Source organism: Vidua macroura, chromosome 2 (genome assembly GCF_024509145.1).
Source record: "Vidua macroura isolate BioBank_ID:100142 chromosome 2, ASM2450914v1, whole genome shotgun sequence".
NCBI lineage: Eukaryota > Metazoa > Chordata > Aves > Passeriformes > Viduidae > Vidua > Vidua macroura.
In genome coordinates, this window is record NC_071572.1 from 105753739 (window position 1) to 105768875 (window position 15137).

The 15137-nt window shown below is 52.4% G+C and overlaps 1 long non-coding RNA gene across 1 annotated transcript; it reads left to right on the forward strand.

The window, feature by feature from the left end:
• The first annotated feature begins 3442 nt into the window (after window positions 1–3442).
• LOC128803640 (uncharacterized) lies at window positions 3443–4515 on the forward strand. The gene is made up of 2 exons (XR_008435794.1): window positions 3443–3872; window positions 4242–4515. It is a non-coding gene; the product is annotated as an uncharacterized LOC128803640 (long non-coding RNA).
• The last annotated feature ends 10622 nt before the right edge of the window (window positions 4516–15137 follow it).

Sequence of the window (15137 nt, forward strand, 5' to 3'; positions counted from 1 at the left end):
CCATGTAGTGTAGGATGATTGCCTCCCTTTTCTTGGTGTGCACCGGGGACAGCAATGAAGCCATGTACTACTGGCAGATGGAAAGACTGCACTTCATGCCCTGAGGCAATACTTTCCAGTGGTAGTGCTTCATTGGATCTTCTTGATTGATGGTGGGAACTGAGAAGGCAAAGCATGGCACATCTTCTGGGTGTAGGGGAATATGGAAAAAACAGTCCTTGATGTCCAGGACAGCCAATTGCCAGTCTTGGGGAAGCATCGTTGGGGAGGGTATTCCTGGTTGGAGTGACCCCATGTCCTCAATTACCTTGTTTATTTCTTGTTTATTAAATCATGGAGGAAACACCAGTTATCCTTCCCTGGCTTTTTTTATTATAAAGACCGGGGAATTCCAAGGGCTGGTTGTCTCTTCAATGTGACCTTTAGCCAATTGGTCCTCTACGAGCTCATCAAGTGCCTTCAGCTTTTCTTTGCTGAGTGGCCACTGATTTACCCAGACTGGATTATCATCCAGCCATGTTAACTTGTGGGCAGGGAGCTCCACCGTGGCCACCTCTAAAAGTCCTGGGGTATCTTAGGGATGACCAATTTGACCCCCCACTGGGACATGGTGTCTCTCCCCCACAAGGGAGCTTTGTGATTGATGACAAATGACAGACACTGGCCAATTTTCCATCCGGCCCCTCTATTTGCACGATGCTCTTTGATATCTTTGCCAATGTGACTCCTCCTACACCTTGGATTTTGCCAGCCACGGGTTGCAATTCCCAATATGATGGCCACAGCCTTTCTGGTATGACTGTCACATCTGCTCCCATGTCAAGCAACCCTTCTACGTGGAGATGGTCTGCTCCACACGTTAGGTTGCAACCCATAAAGGGTTTGTCCTCACCATCCACTTCTGCCCAGTAGATGCCTGGTGATTTTTCATCTACTAAGATTTCCGTTGGAATGGGAATGGCCTGGGCGATGATTTGCCCATTGGCCAAATAGAAGAGTGGCTGTGGACAGCACGGCAGGAGAATGAGGTTAGGTATGTCTCCCTTGTTGGTCATGGAAGTCACCTCAATCTGTCACCTCAGTCTCCATAGGTGTGTGTGCAGTGTCCCTAATAACAACGTACTCACTGTCCAGTCCTGTGTGATCTAATGTCAAGGAGGCAGGTCCACTCCAATGACTGTCCACTGGGTAGACCTGAAAAAAAAAGCTTTGGTGGTCACAAGCTTGAAATGCTTGTGAGGCCACTAGATTTTGTCCTGTAAACATCTCTCTTGTTGTCCCGCACCCTGCCTCCCTTCCTCCCCCTTTTCTGCTTTGAGGGAGGCTTTCCCCTTAAGGAAGCCACTGCATTTATGTCATGGCACGATGTGGGCTCATGCTTGCGTCCTAGTTTTTTTGTTTGAAGGTCTTTTTCTGCTGCTGATTTTGGGGGCAGTCTCGGGCAAAGCATCCTGGGTTCTTGCAGTGGAAGCAGATGACAAGTTGAAGCTGCTCCGGTGACATTTTTTGCCTCCTCACTCCTGGAGACACAGCTGCCTCAGTCCTTGAGTTTGTTGACCTTGGCATCACCTTTTGTGCATCAAACAGCTCTGCCTTCCTAGGACACGCTTCAATCATCTGTGCTAGTGTAGGTGAAGGGTCAAGAGGAAGTCCCAGGAGCACCCTGCAGCAGACCTCATTGGCATTCCTCTGAGCCATCTCCTTAATTAACTCTGCCTGTGTCGCGGGTCTGGTACTTGTCTCTTTATCTGTGCATGGAGCGGGTCAACAAGCTGCAAGAAACTTTCTGAAGTAGACTGTTTAATATTAAGATAACTACCCCTAACTTCAACAGCTGTTAACTGATTAAAAGCCTTTTCTGCAGCATTTGAGATCTTATCTAGGATGAATTTAGATAACACCTGAGCTTGGTCCTCAGGGTTAGCCCATGCACCCTTGCCGCATAGACGTTCATATGTGATGTCTTTATTTTCTGAATCTTTTGCACCCTGGGTGCTTCGCTTAGCAGGAGTCCCCTCAGGGATCTCTTCCAGGAACTTTCCCATAGATCAAACTCTGACTGGGTAAGCAGGCACCAGAAAAGATACCGGAGGTCAGTTGGAACAAACACAAGGGATGTTAAAGCAGCTCTTATCATACTTCCAAAAACTTCACTGTGTCTACTGAAATCTAACTGAGTTTTGCACAACTCTCTCTGTTTGGTAGGAGAGGGGCTGATAGTTTCTAGGGCCGCTTTTACCACCAGAATATAGGACAGGAGCTACTGAGGGAATTGCTTCCTCCTGCCTGGGGTTTTCCCTTTCAGCTCCATGGGACCTGGCAGGGGGACTACTCCCCCTGTGGGGACCGGCAAGGGGCCCACCCCCTCTCCCGGCCCCACCCCCATGGGCACTGGACAAGGGACCACCCCCCACCCCAGTCCCACCCCCTTGGGGAGCGGGCAGGGGTCGCCCCCACCCCACCCCCATGATAACTGTGGGACCCGGATGGGGGGGAGGCATGGGAAACAGGAACTGGCAGAGGGGTGGAGCTTTGAGGGGGGTAGAGCAAGGATGGGAACCAGGGATGGGGTTGCAGGATGACATCATGCAGGGTGGGAACATGGGGGGGGGGGAGGGGGGGGAGTGTCCAGGGGAAAGAAGGGGTTGTGGAACCAGAAGGGGTTGGGGATAAGTGGACAAAAGGGATTGTGGGAAGAAGAAGGGTAGGGGGGAGGGCCAGCCACGTGGCCATCGCCATCTTGGCCCCCGACCATGCGGTCGCTGCCAGTTTGGGGACTGGGGGGGTCAGAACTGGGGGGGTCAGCAATTGGATTTAAGGGGTGCAGGGAAGATGCTCTGTCAGCCTGCGCACAACTGCCAGAGCCAGGGTACTGAGCGGGAGGCAGGAGGCCAGGGAAACAGTGGCTGTGCCACGTACCCTGCATTTCTTGGGGTGCCTCACACGTTTCTCTCAGTTCAGGGGCAGAGGGTTTGGGAGGAGGGGTAGGGGAAGCCACAGAAAGGGAGGTTTGCTGTGGCTGTCCCTTCACTTCCCTCTTTAGCACTTCTTTCTGAATCAAAAGGAACACAGGGAGAAATTTAGACACTGTTTCGTCTCCCTGTTCCACCTTAGCTGTTAACAACGTGCCAATTTTGTCCCAGACAGAGACAGAATTCACATTTTGCAGGGTAAACTGAGGGAAATGAAAAGATATCCAGTGAACAAACCGTTTCAAAACTCCTTTGGAAACTTTAACATTTCCACTACTCAGGGAATCTCTAACTAGGATATAAATGCCTCTCTGTGTTGCAGAAAACTTTGCACCCATTTCTGATGTTATTTCCTTTCTGCACTCTTAATCTACCTTCCTTACAACAAGCACAAACAGAAAGTGAAAGTGCAACAATGTCCACAGCCAAACTAAGGGAAGCATCAGCAGTTTTCCCTCCCCCAACTGTGAGGTAAGAGCAAAACCGCTCCCATGCAAAACTGCGCGGCTTTCAAAACCGCCGCCGGCAGCTGCACAGGCTCTGCCGCGCCACGTGGCCAAGCCGCGGATCGGCGCTGCCCGTGCTCAGTAAGAAAGTACAAGCCGCGGTTTCTCCCCGTGCTCTCCCATCACACCCGGGAGCTGCCGACGCCTCCCACGCCACAGAGAAACCGAAAGTGCCGCGGCACAGAGCCGGCGCCATCCCGTGCGGAAACTGCTCGCACCCGGAGCTGCTCCACCAGCGCCGCACCACACGGACCCGCGCCACCGGCGCTGCACTGCCGCCCGGAGCCTCCTGCACACACAAACCCCTCCACCTGGGGCTAGCACCCTTCCCCTGCACCGGAGACTACCCCCCACCACCCGGGAGTCACTCCGGGGTTCCACTATCACTCGCAGGGTATAATCACCCCTCCTGGGGACCTGGCTTGGCTGGAACGTTGCAAGGAAGTCCTTTGTCCGGAACTGACTCGTTCTTGGGCCGGTCCCTCCCTCCTGACTCTGCGCCATCCAAAAAGTGGCGTAGTAGTTTTGAGGTAGCTGACAGTCCCAAAGCTTGTGAAATCCACACGTGGATGGATTTCCAGCTGCTATCCATGGGTCTCTGAATCAAGCCCCATGTTGGAGCGCCAGCTGAGCTCTCGGGGCCTTTCGGGTCTGATCTGGCTAGCTCTGGACCCTGGCCCCTCGCAGCCTTTACAAGGACAAAAGTAAAAGACACGAGATGCTCTTCTCCTCAGGACTAAAATCCTGTTTTATTCCTTGATAGGAGTCACCTTGAGATCCGGGCGACGTCCCAGGGGGAAAAGAGAGCGAATGCCGGATAGCAGGAGATTTTAAACCCGGGGGGAAGGAGGCAGAGGCACAACTGATGGGAGGGGTGAGGGGAGGAAGTAACCCGGGCTAAGACCACCAGCACAAGGCTCTGGGAGGAGAAGGGGAGATATGGAACAAACCATGTGAACACTGCAAATTACCAAACACCCAGTGCAAAACAACAACAACTAAATAAACTATTTAGTGCAATACAACAGGAGATGACAGTCACGTCTGCCCCCGTGTCAATCAAACCTTGCAGCTCGATCTTCAGCAGGTGGCACCTGGCAGGGTCAGAGTACACACCATCTGAGGTCGCCAAGCAAAAATGGTGACAGACCAGAGGGCTCGTGGCAGTCCCTTGCATCCGAAACCACCAGTCCCATGAGTCTCCATGTCAGTCCTGGGGACACATGACTGAAAAAGCAAAAGTTGAGCAATCTTGAGTCCCTGCCGGAATAGTGACAGAGGGAGAGGGTGTGAAAACTGTGGCAAAAACCAGACCTGAAAAGGCAGAGTCAATGACTCCCGGGTGAACAAATATCCCTTGGTGGGTGACATTATATCTCCCCACAAGCAATGTGCCCAGTCCCTGTCCCAGAGGTCCAAGGACATTCAAAGGGACTTTATGCTCACCATTGGATTCTAGGATGACTGCACTGATGGTACATACATCCACGCCAGCGGAGCCATGGGTGATGTCTCCGAGCTGGCCGGGCAAACCTGAGCCAGTGCCGTGCTCTGAGGAACCACTTTTGGCAGGGTGCAATTCCTCTTTGCGCTCTTCCTCCCATTTCCCAGGCCTGCCAAAGGCCGGCCATTCGCGTCAAGTTTTGACTTGCATTGGCTTGCAAGGTGCCCTGCCTTAAGGCATCTAGTGCACAAGAAGCTGGCGCCCGTGCCTGCCAGCTTGGGTGCATCTTGCTGCTTCTCTTGCCCTTGTTGTTCTTCCTGTGCCTGCCCTCTAAGGGTACCTGGCCTGGCTGCTTAGCAACTGCTAGAGCAGACACCCTGTGATCCACAGCACCCATCTTAACACATGCAATGGCCATTTCCACCACAACTGGTCGCCTGGAAAAGGCGATCCTCCAGCATTCACTGTTTGAATTGAAGTGGGCCAATTATTTTATAAAGGACTCCCTCAGGTTAGCATCCTCAATCTGCTTCTCCAGGGCAGCAATAAGCTGCTCAACAAACGACATAAAAGGTTTGCCCAGCCCCTGCATTATCATTGTTCACTGGGGCCTGGGGGAGGCCGCCTCAATGGTCTTCAACAATGCACCAAATCCCACACTTTGACACTCAAGAATAGCAACGTCCCAGGTAGCCTGAAAATCAGGATTAGAGTAGGCATGCTCCCCAAGGAGAGTATCCACTCCCACCCCATACCTAGGATCCTCCGGATGCAGAAGCCCATTGCTTGCTGCAACCTTCGCAGCAGCCTATGACCAGAACATCATGAACATTGCAAATTGCGGAGGCTGGAAAAGCGCCTGAGCAAGATGCTGATTGGATGATTTATGAATAAAATCCCCCTGTATGGGGTGCAAAGGTGGTGGTAGTAGCTTCTGCTAGCTGCTACTGCTTCTGCTCGGAACATCGGGACTCTATGCCAGAAAGCTTTTAGCACGGACTTTAATACTCTGAACTCTTCACCTTCAATGCTGACATATTCATGCAATAAACACCCTTACAACAACCAAAAACTGCTTCTGTCTCATAACTCAACAGAAAGGCATATGCTGGGCCCTTGCTTTTCCTCCTGTTTGTGCTGCTGAAGCTGCCCAGCCACAAAGGCAGCTGCACAACCCAGATGTGCTCAGCTACAAAACAGTGCCCTGTAAACTCCAAGAGTAGGGCTGCCTTAGACCTGCTGGCTCTTCCTACTCAGCAGTACCTCAGCCTTTCCCTGGAGGAGTGGAGCAGGTGGGATGCTGACAGTCTCATGGGAGCAGAGTTGCTGGGGACTGCAGAAGCACTGTGGGGCACAAGGGATGGGGATGTAGGGGAGGTTTATGGCTTCCTCAGTTGGGCTGTTCCATCCCTACTGGAATTTGTGCTTCCTGTGCCCCTGAGATTCCAGCTGCTCAGCCACCTAGATATTAAAGATCAAAGCCTTCTTCTCCCTTTATTTCCAGCAGAGCTGTCCTCATCCAGTGTGTCCAGCAGCAGCTTTGAGGAGCAGAGAATAGCCTCCTTCCCCAGCACCAAGTACATGCCCTGCCTCCTGGCTGCCAGGCAAAATGAGGGAAGGGGGGAGTGGGTAGGGTGGCTTTTGGGAGCCGCAGATGTAACTAGGCTGCACGCTGACTCCCTGGAATACCCTGTTCTGCCTTTGTGCTGTCCTGATGCACATTGCTCGGTCATGATGTGGGGATGTGGGGATGGATGGTGGGGGTGAGCTTGGGCTCTAGTTCCTTTTAGAATCATGGAATCATTCAGGTTGGAAAAGCCCTCAGAGACTATTGAGTCAAACTGTTGCCCCTGGCACTGCCAAGGCCACCACTACCATGTCTCCAAGTGTCACATCTACATGTTTTTTTTAAATCCCTCCAACCATGGCAACTTCACCGTTGCCATGGGGAGTCTATGCCATGGCTGGACAACCCTTTCATGGAAGGAATTTTCCCAATATCCAGCCTAAACCTCCCCTGGCACAACCTGAGACCATTTCCTGTTGTCATGTCCCTTGTTACCTGGGAAAAGAGACCAAGACTCAACTGTCCCTGTCCTCCTTTCAGGGAGTTGTAGAGATTGAGAAGGTCCCCCCTGAGCCTCCTTTTCTCCAGTCTGAGCCCCCCCAGCTTCCTCAGCTGTTCCTCATCAGACTTGTGCTCCTGACCCTTCCCCGCCTCTGCTGCCCTTCTCTAGATGCACTCCAGCACCTATATTAAAATTGTTTTCTATGTGTATTGTTTTGTTCCTAGATTTTTAAGGCAGCAGTTCCTTGGGGATCCAGGCAGGAGAACCTGCCCCAGAGATGGGGGTAGCAGAGTGGGTCTGGCTGCATGGGGCCTGCACTGGATCAGGATAATCCAGCTCTGTGTGTGTCTCCCTGCAGCCTGCCCAGCACTCTGTCTTCACCCATGATGGACCTCATGTTGACCCCCCAGTTTCAGCTGCGGTGGCTGAAGGGGCAGCTGGCTTTTGAGAGAAAGAAACGGGAAGAGATGGAGGTGGAGGTGGTGGAGAATCACAAGCTCATCATGGAGAAGGGTCAGTCACTAACAGGATGTCCTGGGGTGCAGGGAGGGGTCTGTGGGGCAGAGATTTCCCCTTGTTTCTCTGACTTTTCTGTTGTGACCCCACCACAACTCTGCTCATGCGTGGTCCATCCTGCCGGGCTGCAAATGAGACTCCAGGTTCCTTCTTCCATCTTGTATTCCCTTATATATCCTGGGCAGCAAAAGCCATGAGTGAAGCAACAGCTATGCTGAGCAGCAGCACCAGTAGCCTGGCTCTTTGATCTCCTGATGCAGAGGGTTTCTGTGCAGCTGTTGTGGGGGCTTCAGGTGACATGAAAAGTTGGTAATGGGCCCTTTCTTGCCCCCTTCCCCAGATGCTCAGATCACCACGATGCAGCAGCAGATTGATCGCTTGGTAAAGCTCAATGAGAAGCAAGCTGAAGACTGGCTGGATCCCAGAGAAATGGAGAAGCTGAGGGATAAGAATGAGAGGTAATCCTCCAGGAACATCCACTCCTTCCTCCTTGGTGGGACCTTATCACTCCTACATCCCCAGACTCTTTGTTGTCTGTCTCTTCCCTAGCAGTGCATGAAATGGGAGAAAGCAAACCTTTCTCCTCTGCCACTGTGACCTGGGGAGAAAACAGCAAGCACAGAATCAAAAAAGGGCCTGGGTTAGAAGGGACCTTAAAGCTCATTCAGCTGGAATGCCCTGCCATGGGCAGGGACACCTTCCACTAGACCAGGTTGCTCCAAGCCCCATCCAACCTGGCCTTGAACACTTCCAGGGATGGGGCAGCCACAGCTTCTCTAGACAACCTGTGCCACGCCTGCACCACCCTCTCAAGGAAGAATTTCTGCCCAGTATCTGATCTAACCCTGTCCTCTGTCAGTAGGAAGCCATTTCCTTCTTGTCCAAAGTCTCTCTCCAGCTGTCTTGGAGCCCCTTTAGATGCTGGAAGGTGCTCTGAAGTGTCCCTGGAGCCTTCTCTACTCCAGGCTGAACACCCCTAGGTGTTTCCCAGCCTGTCTCCAGAACAGAGTGGCTTCAGCAGTCCTTGGAGCATCTCCTCTGGACTGGCCTCAGCAGCTCCACATCCTTGTGATACTGGGGAACTGAGAGCTGGAGGCAGCTCTTCAGGTGGGGTCCCACCAGAGAAGAGCAGAATCCCCTCCTCCCTTGTTTCCCACACTGTGGGAACAGCCCATGACACAGCTGTGCTGCCATCACACTGCCCATGCCCTCAGGGCAGTTATAGCCTGCAGCCCATTTTTATTGCAGTGGGCACGGATCCAGTCCAAACCATGCAGCCTGTTCTAACAGCCCACTCTTAACCCAAACCCAGGATGCCCATGTGTGCTGCAGCTCTTGGGAATGGGGAGTAGACAGAGCCCTTAACAGCAAAGGCACACTCTGCCTCTCTTCTGGACTCGGTGGATTTTCACTTGGCAGCTGCAGGAAATCTCCAGCAATATGGTCCAGCTACTGAGAGCCCTGAATGAGCTCTCAGAGGAGCACAACACTGCCATGGCACAGTCGCAGGAAAAGCAGCGACAGCTGGAGAAGGAGCTGCATGCAGCCCTGCAGGACAAGGTCAGGGGGCCTGGGGAGTGGTGGGTGCCCTGCTGTAGCTCCCCCATAGCCCCCCCCAGCTGGGGGACATGCCAACTGCAGGCAGGGTGCAGCAGCCAGGAACCTCCTGCCCAAATTGTGCCAGCACACAGGGAGAAGCTGCGTAACTGTCAGGTCCTGTGGGAACCCTCTCCCTGTTCCTAGGAAGGGTTCCTCATGGTGGGACTGGCTGCTGTTGTTGCAGTGGGGAGAGACAAAGCTGCTGGAAAAGCATGGTGTCAGTACTGAGTGGGGAACTGTGTCTCTCCTTGGTTGGTTGGCTCTTCTGTCTTGCACCATGGTCTGTCCCACCTCTGTCCCCATAAATACTTAGAAGAGAAACACAAGATTCTACAAAGAAAGAATTCTATGCTGGAGGACCAGCTGCCCAAGCTGGAGGAGTGCAGCACCCAGGAGAAGGGAGAAGTCATGGGGAACATTTTGAAGGTACACTGGGGCTCCTGCAGCAAGGGCTTGAATAATAAACTCCAGTTGGAGAGAGCAGCAGGTGGCAGGAGATGCATGGCAAAGCCATGTGGGGCAGAGCCTGATGCTCTCTGCTGCTAAATAGGGGATGTGGGGCTGAGCACTCTGGGAGAGCTCCTTTTGGGCTGAATTTGCAAATACTGCTACCAGGAAGCTGGTGGCTCCCCCAGCCTCCCACAACATGAATTGGTTGTGAAGAGAGCATCTCCTGCATGGTGAGAAAAAGGTGTTTGGTCCAAGGGAGCAGAGTGGGACAAAGCTGAGGGGAAAGCTAAGTGCCCTGGGGGTGTAATGGGAAGGAAGGCAGGCACTGGGCAGCTCCCAGTGGGATGCAGCATGTGGGGCTCTAGTGCATGTTGGCTACAGCTTGAGTAACACCTAGGGGGTGGCATGTTTTGTCCCTGTAGAAGTCTGATCTTGGCTGGGCACCAGGTGCCCACCAAGCCCCATTATCACTCCCCTTCCCAGCAGGACAGGGGAGAGAAAAATAAGATGGAAAAGAACTAGTAGGTTGAGATAAGGCACTTTACTAAAGCAAAAAAGGAAAAGTGAAAGTTTATGTGTGCATAAGCAAAGAGAAAAGTTAATCTCTACTTCCCATCAGCAAGTGTTGTTAGGACACTTGCTGGGAAGCAGGGCTTCAGCATTTGGAGTGGTTGCTCCAGAAGGCAAACACTAAAATAATCCCTTAACTTTTATATCTGAGCTGACATCATATGGTGTGGAATATCCCTTTGGTTAATTTGGATCAGTTGGGCTCATTGTGCCCACTCCCAGGATCTTGCCCACTCCCAGACCCTTGCTGGGGGGGATTGTTAAGCGTTCATTTTCACTTAGAAGCTTTCACAGTGCTGTGCTTTGCATGGATAGCTGGAAAGGTGTTGATAACACACCAGTGTTTTGGGTACTGCTGAGCAGCACTATCTCTCTCTGTCTCAGTCAGACCCAATACAGTCCCCCTGCTCTTCTCTTTGCCAGCTGGAGGAGCTGAAGCAGGAAGTGTTCAGCCTCACGGCAAAAGCAGTGCGGCTGGAGGAGGACCAGCAGCAGCTGGAGGAGGACCAGCAGCGGCTGGAGGAGGACCAGCAGCAACAGCTGGAGGAGGAGCAGCAGCAGCAGCCAGAGGAGGAGAAGCAGCAGCTAGAGGAGGAGGAGCAGCAGCAGCTGGGCAGCCTTGTCACCAACCTCCCGAGCTCCCTCTCTGAGAGCCGCCGGGCCCTGGAGAGGCTGGAGCAAAACCTGCAGGCATGGGTGGGATACGTTCCTGGGTGTGAAAGGGACTGTCACACTGAGGTGCTGGAGTGTTTCCAGAGAAGGGCAGTGAAACTGAGGAATGATCTGGATCACCAGCCTGATGAGCAGCAACTGAGGGAGTTGGGGACCTAAGCCTGGAAAAAAGGAGGCTTAGGGTGACCATCTCTTCCCTGAAAGGGTGAAACAGCTCCTTGAAAAGAGGGGGCAGCCTGGGGATGTCCCAGGTAACTTATTCTCCCAGTTAATCAGTGACACGACAATAGGAAATGGTTTCAAGTTGTGCCTGGGGAGGCTTAGGTTGGATATTAGGAAAAAAATCCTTCCCTGAAGGATTGTCCAGCCAAGTCACAGTCTGCCCAGGGCAGTGGTAGAGTTCCTGTCCCTAGAGGGATTTAACAGATATGTGGACTTTGGGACATGGATTAGTGGTGGTCTTGGCAGTACTGGGGGAATGGTTGGACTCAATCTCAGAGGGCTTTTCCAACCTAAATGATTCCATGATTCTATGAAAAACAGCCTATGACTCAGCTGTGTACTCACCTCTACCTTCTGTGCTTGCAGCTGGAGAAGCTGCAGAAGGACCAAACTAAACAGGTAACACACACCAAGACCTGGCTGCTCAGTGACAGTGCACAGCCCTCCTTGTTTGTAACTTCCTCCTGGAGCCACCCTCTCCTCTTGTAAACTGTTCACAGTATGGACCCAGCCTTGGGGCACTTGGCTCCAGGTCCCTGGGCACCTTCACGTCCAGGAAGTAGCAACTGGGGTCCCATCCTGCCACCTGCTCCCTCACATTGGTGCCTGCAACTTGGCATGGCTTCTCACATGCCCCATGGCAGCACACGCTCCCCATGAGTCAACCAAAAACCAATGCTTGGGTGACAAGGCACAAATACCTTGTCTAATTCAGTGTATCCAGCTGAGGTTTGACGAAGCTGTCAAAGCAGTGTTCATGGTTCATGAAGATGTTGGAACCCTGGTTACTGAGAATTTTAGATTTTCTGTGCTGACACACACTGACCCCCAAGAGAACACTGCATTTGACCTGAGGCCATGGAGAAGGCTTCCAAAATTGAATGACAGAACTGGGATTGTGAGTATGTAGTTTGAATAGAAGTGTGTAATATCACATGGAGGAAAACTTAAAAGTTTAAGGTTTTGGAATATAGTAATATATATAAGGCAAGATGGAGGTTTTAGGGTGGTGGCTAGTCCTTCTTCTCCACCTTCTTCTTCATAGATTTGCATGGTATTGTGTAATTGGATAAAAAAGTCCACATTGTGGGTGGTTGGTTATTGCGTTAAAAGTAAAAATATTTTAGGTGTAGTTTCTTAATTGGACAGTTTATCCTTAAAAGACCTTGTAAGAGAGAGATACGGCTCCATTTTTAGTTTGTTAGTGAAGTGCTGTAGAACTCACGCTTTGTGAGACTGTAATATAGATAAGAATTAGTAAACATCTGAGTCCGAACAAGAAATACCGTCTTGAGCATTTAATCCTGATCTTGGCAGAAAAAAGAAGCAAAGAAGCCACAGAGCCCCTTCAGGCAGTGGAAGAGGCTCCCAGTTCTCAGAACCTTCTCGTCTCCAGACTGAACAGCACCAGGTGTCCCAGCCTGTCTCCACAGCAGACAGGCTCCAGCCCTCAAGAGCATTTCCATGGCCTCCTCTGGACTCATTCCAGTTGCTCCACACCCTTCTGAGGTTGGGGATCCTAGAGCTGGAGGCAGCTCTGCAGGTGGGGTCTCACCTGAGCAGAGCAGAGGGGCAGAATTCCCCACTGCCCACAGTGGCTGGGGGCCAGCCCAGGACACGGCTGTGCGGATTCACTCACCTGGCACTGCGGGACCTCCCATGTCCTTGGCCAGCAGCTCTGGGTGAGCCCCCAGGGTGCTCGTGCCAGCTCTGGGCCTCAGCGCCTGGTTCTGCGCTGCCAACAGCGCCATCCAGGCAGAGCGGCTGAGGTGGGCCGGGCTCCAGGCAGCCCCTTCCAGCTTCCACAGGCAGCTCCTCAGCTGCTCCTCCTCCCTGGATCTCCTGGGGAGAGGGAGTAGTTAGCCTTGCAGGAGGACAAAGGTGGTGGGAGCTGGGGCTCTGGGATACAAGGAAGCACCTCAAGGGACTCCAGGGATGTGTAGGGACTGTGCAGGGACAGGATGGGGTGGGCCACATCTGGCCATGTAAATGCATGGTTCAGGAAAGAAAGTCCTGTGAAAGGCAGGGCTGGAGCACCAGGGTCTGTCTGAGAGCTCAGCATCCTCCTGTGGGAGAAGAGGAGGCCCCAGGCAATCAAGACAGGTTCCTTGTGCCCACCACTCTGGGCACAGCCCCTAGCTCAGCCCAGCAAGCACCTCCTGGGCTTTCCATGGGGCACAAGTGGTGTCCGTGGAGAAGTGGCCCCTTCCTGCTGCCTTCCCATGGAGAGGGATACATGGAGGTGCAGGAGATGCCTACTGCATCCAGGGATGGCTGTAGGGGGTCAGGCTCCTGCCCCTGTGGCTTGCACAGGCAGACAGTTATCACAGACAGTGATAACTACCCTCTCCCTCCACAGCAGCTGCATGAAATGCGTTGTAAATATTCCTTATTCCTTTATTTTTCCTTTGATATGAATCAGCTGTTCAATATCACAAGGCTGTGTGCCACTTGCATTCCAAACTGCTGTGCTTTGGAGACAGTTTTTACCTTGTGGTATGTCTTGTGCTAAGCAATACACTAAAATTAGAAGCCTTCGGCTAAAACATTGATAGAAGAAGAAGAAAGGTAATATTTGCAGTCCCCTGCTTCAAAAATCCAGTATAGGCTCTCAGCCTAGCACTGGCATTTATGAAAGAAGTGCAGAGCAACTTGATGTTGTGTTGCTTTCTCTTTATAAACTTTGAAAAGGTACATTTGGAAAGGACAAAGGAGTCATTTGTAGGGAAAAGAGATCTATCAAGACAGATGAGGCACACTGGGGAATGACAGTGCAGTGGGAAAGACATCCTGAACACTGGAGTGAGCACTCCATCAAATGGAACATGCTTGACCCCACCTGGAGTACTGCATCCTGCTCTGGAATCCTCAGCACAAGACATGGACCTGTTGGAGTGAGTCCAAAAGGGATGGAACACCTCTCCTGTGAGGAAAGGCTGAGAGAATTAGGATTGACCAGCATAAAAAAGACAAGGCTCTGGGGTGGCCTAATTGTGGCCTTCCAGTATCTGAAGGGAGCCTACGAGAAAGTCAGAGAAGGACTTTTTACAGGGGCCTGGAGTGAGGTGGGATGGATTTAAACTGGCAGAGAGGATGTTTTAGACATGAGGAACAAAATATTTACTCTGAGGGTGATGAGGCACTGGCACAGGTTTCTCAGATAAGCTGTGGATGCCCCATCCTTGGAAATGTTCAAGACTGGGCTGGATACACCTCTGAGCAATCTGATCTAGTGGAAGGTGCTGCTGTCCATATCAGGGGGTTGGAAGATGATCTTTAAGGTCCCTTCCAAAACAGGCCATGCTATTGTTCTTGTCCAAGTCCAGAAGCCTTCAGGCAGCAGTGATGGAACTCCACTGATACCTGCTCTCTGGGCAAACCAGGAGCCTCCAGGTGCAGCAGCTTTTGAGGTGGGCTATCTTGTGCTGGTGCAGTGCTTTCCCAGCCAGCTGACCCAAGCAAAGCCATCCCCACTGCCCCACCTCCCCTCAGCACCAGAGTGCTCTGGCTCTCCACTGCAATCTATAAGCCAGCCCTGGCCTTTTCCAGACCCTTCTGGGAGCTGGTCCTTAAAGAGGCACAAACCCAGCTGCAGCCTTTGCTGGCCCTGACTGGCTCAGAGGAGCACCCACAGCTGGGCAGGGAGGAAGGTCAGGCAGGACAGCCATGAGTGGGTGTGTTGGTGCAGCTGGCTGGTATGAGGAAGGCTGAGGAGGTTTGTGCTGCCAGCTCACACCCTCACCCACGCTTTGTGGGAAAGAGAAAGAGCCATAACCTCATTCATACTGAGGCACATTGTAACCAGAGGGTCAGAGTGCTCTTGCTGGCTTTGTGCCTCCCCAAGTTTCTCCGCATCCCTTCCCTTATGCAGCTTCCTCTGCTTTTGCATGTGGGCAGGCACAGGTCCCTGTGCCCTGTTATGCTGGCTTATTTTCACCCAAATCAGTTCCCTGAGCAGATTCACACTGTGGTCTGAGAAATGGTTGAGTTGACACTGCTTCAGAGGCCATGGCAGGGCTGGTCCTGGGAACATGCACTGCTGGGCATGGAGGGCCCCTGCTCCAGGCAGTGCTCGGCTCCAGTATCACACCTTACCCTTCCTGTGCAGGAATTGGTT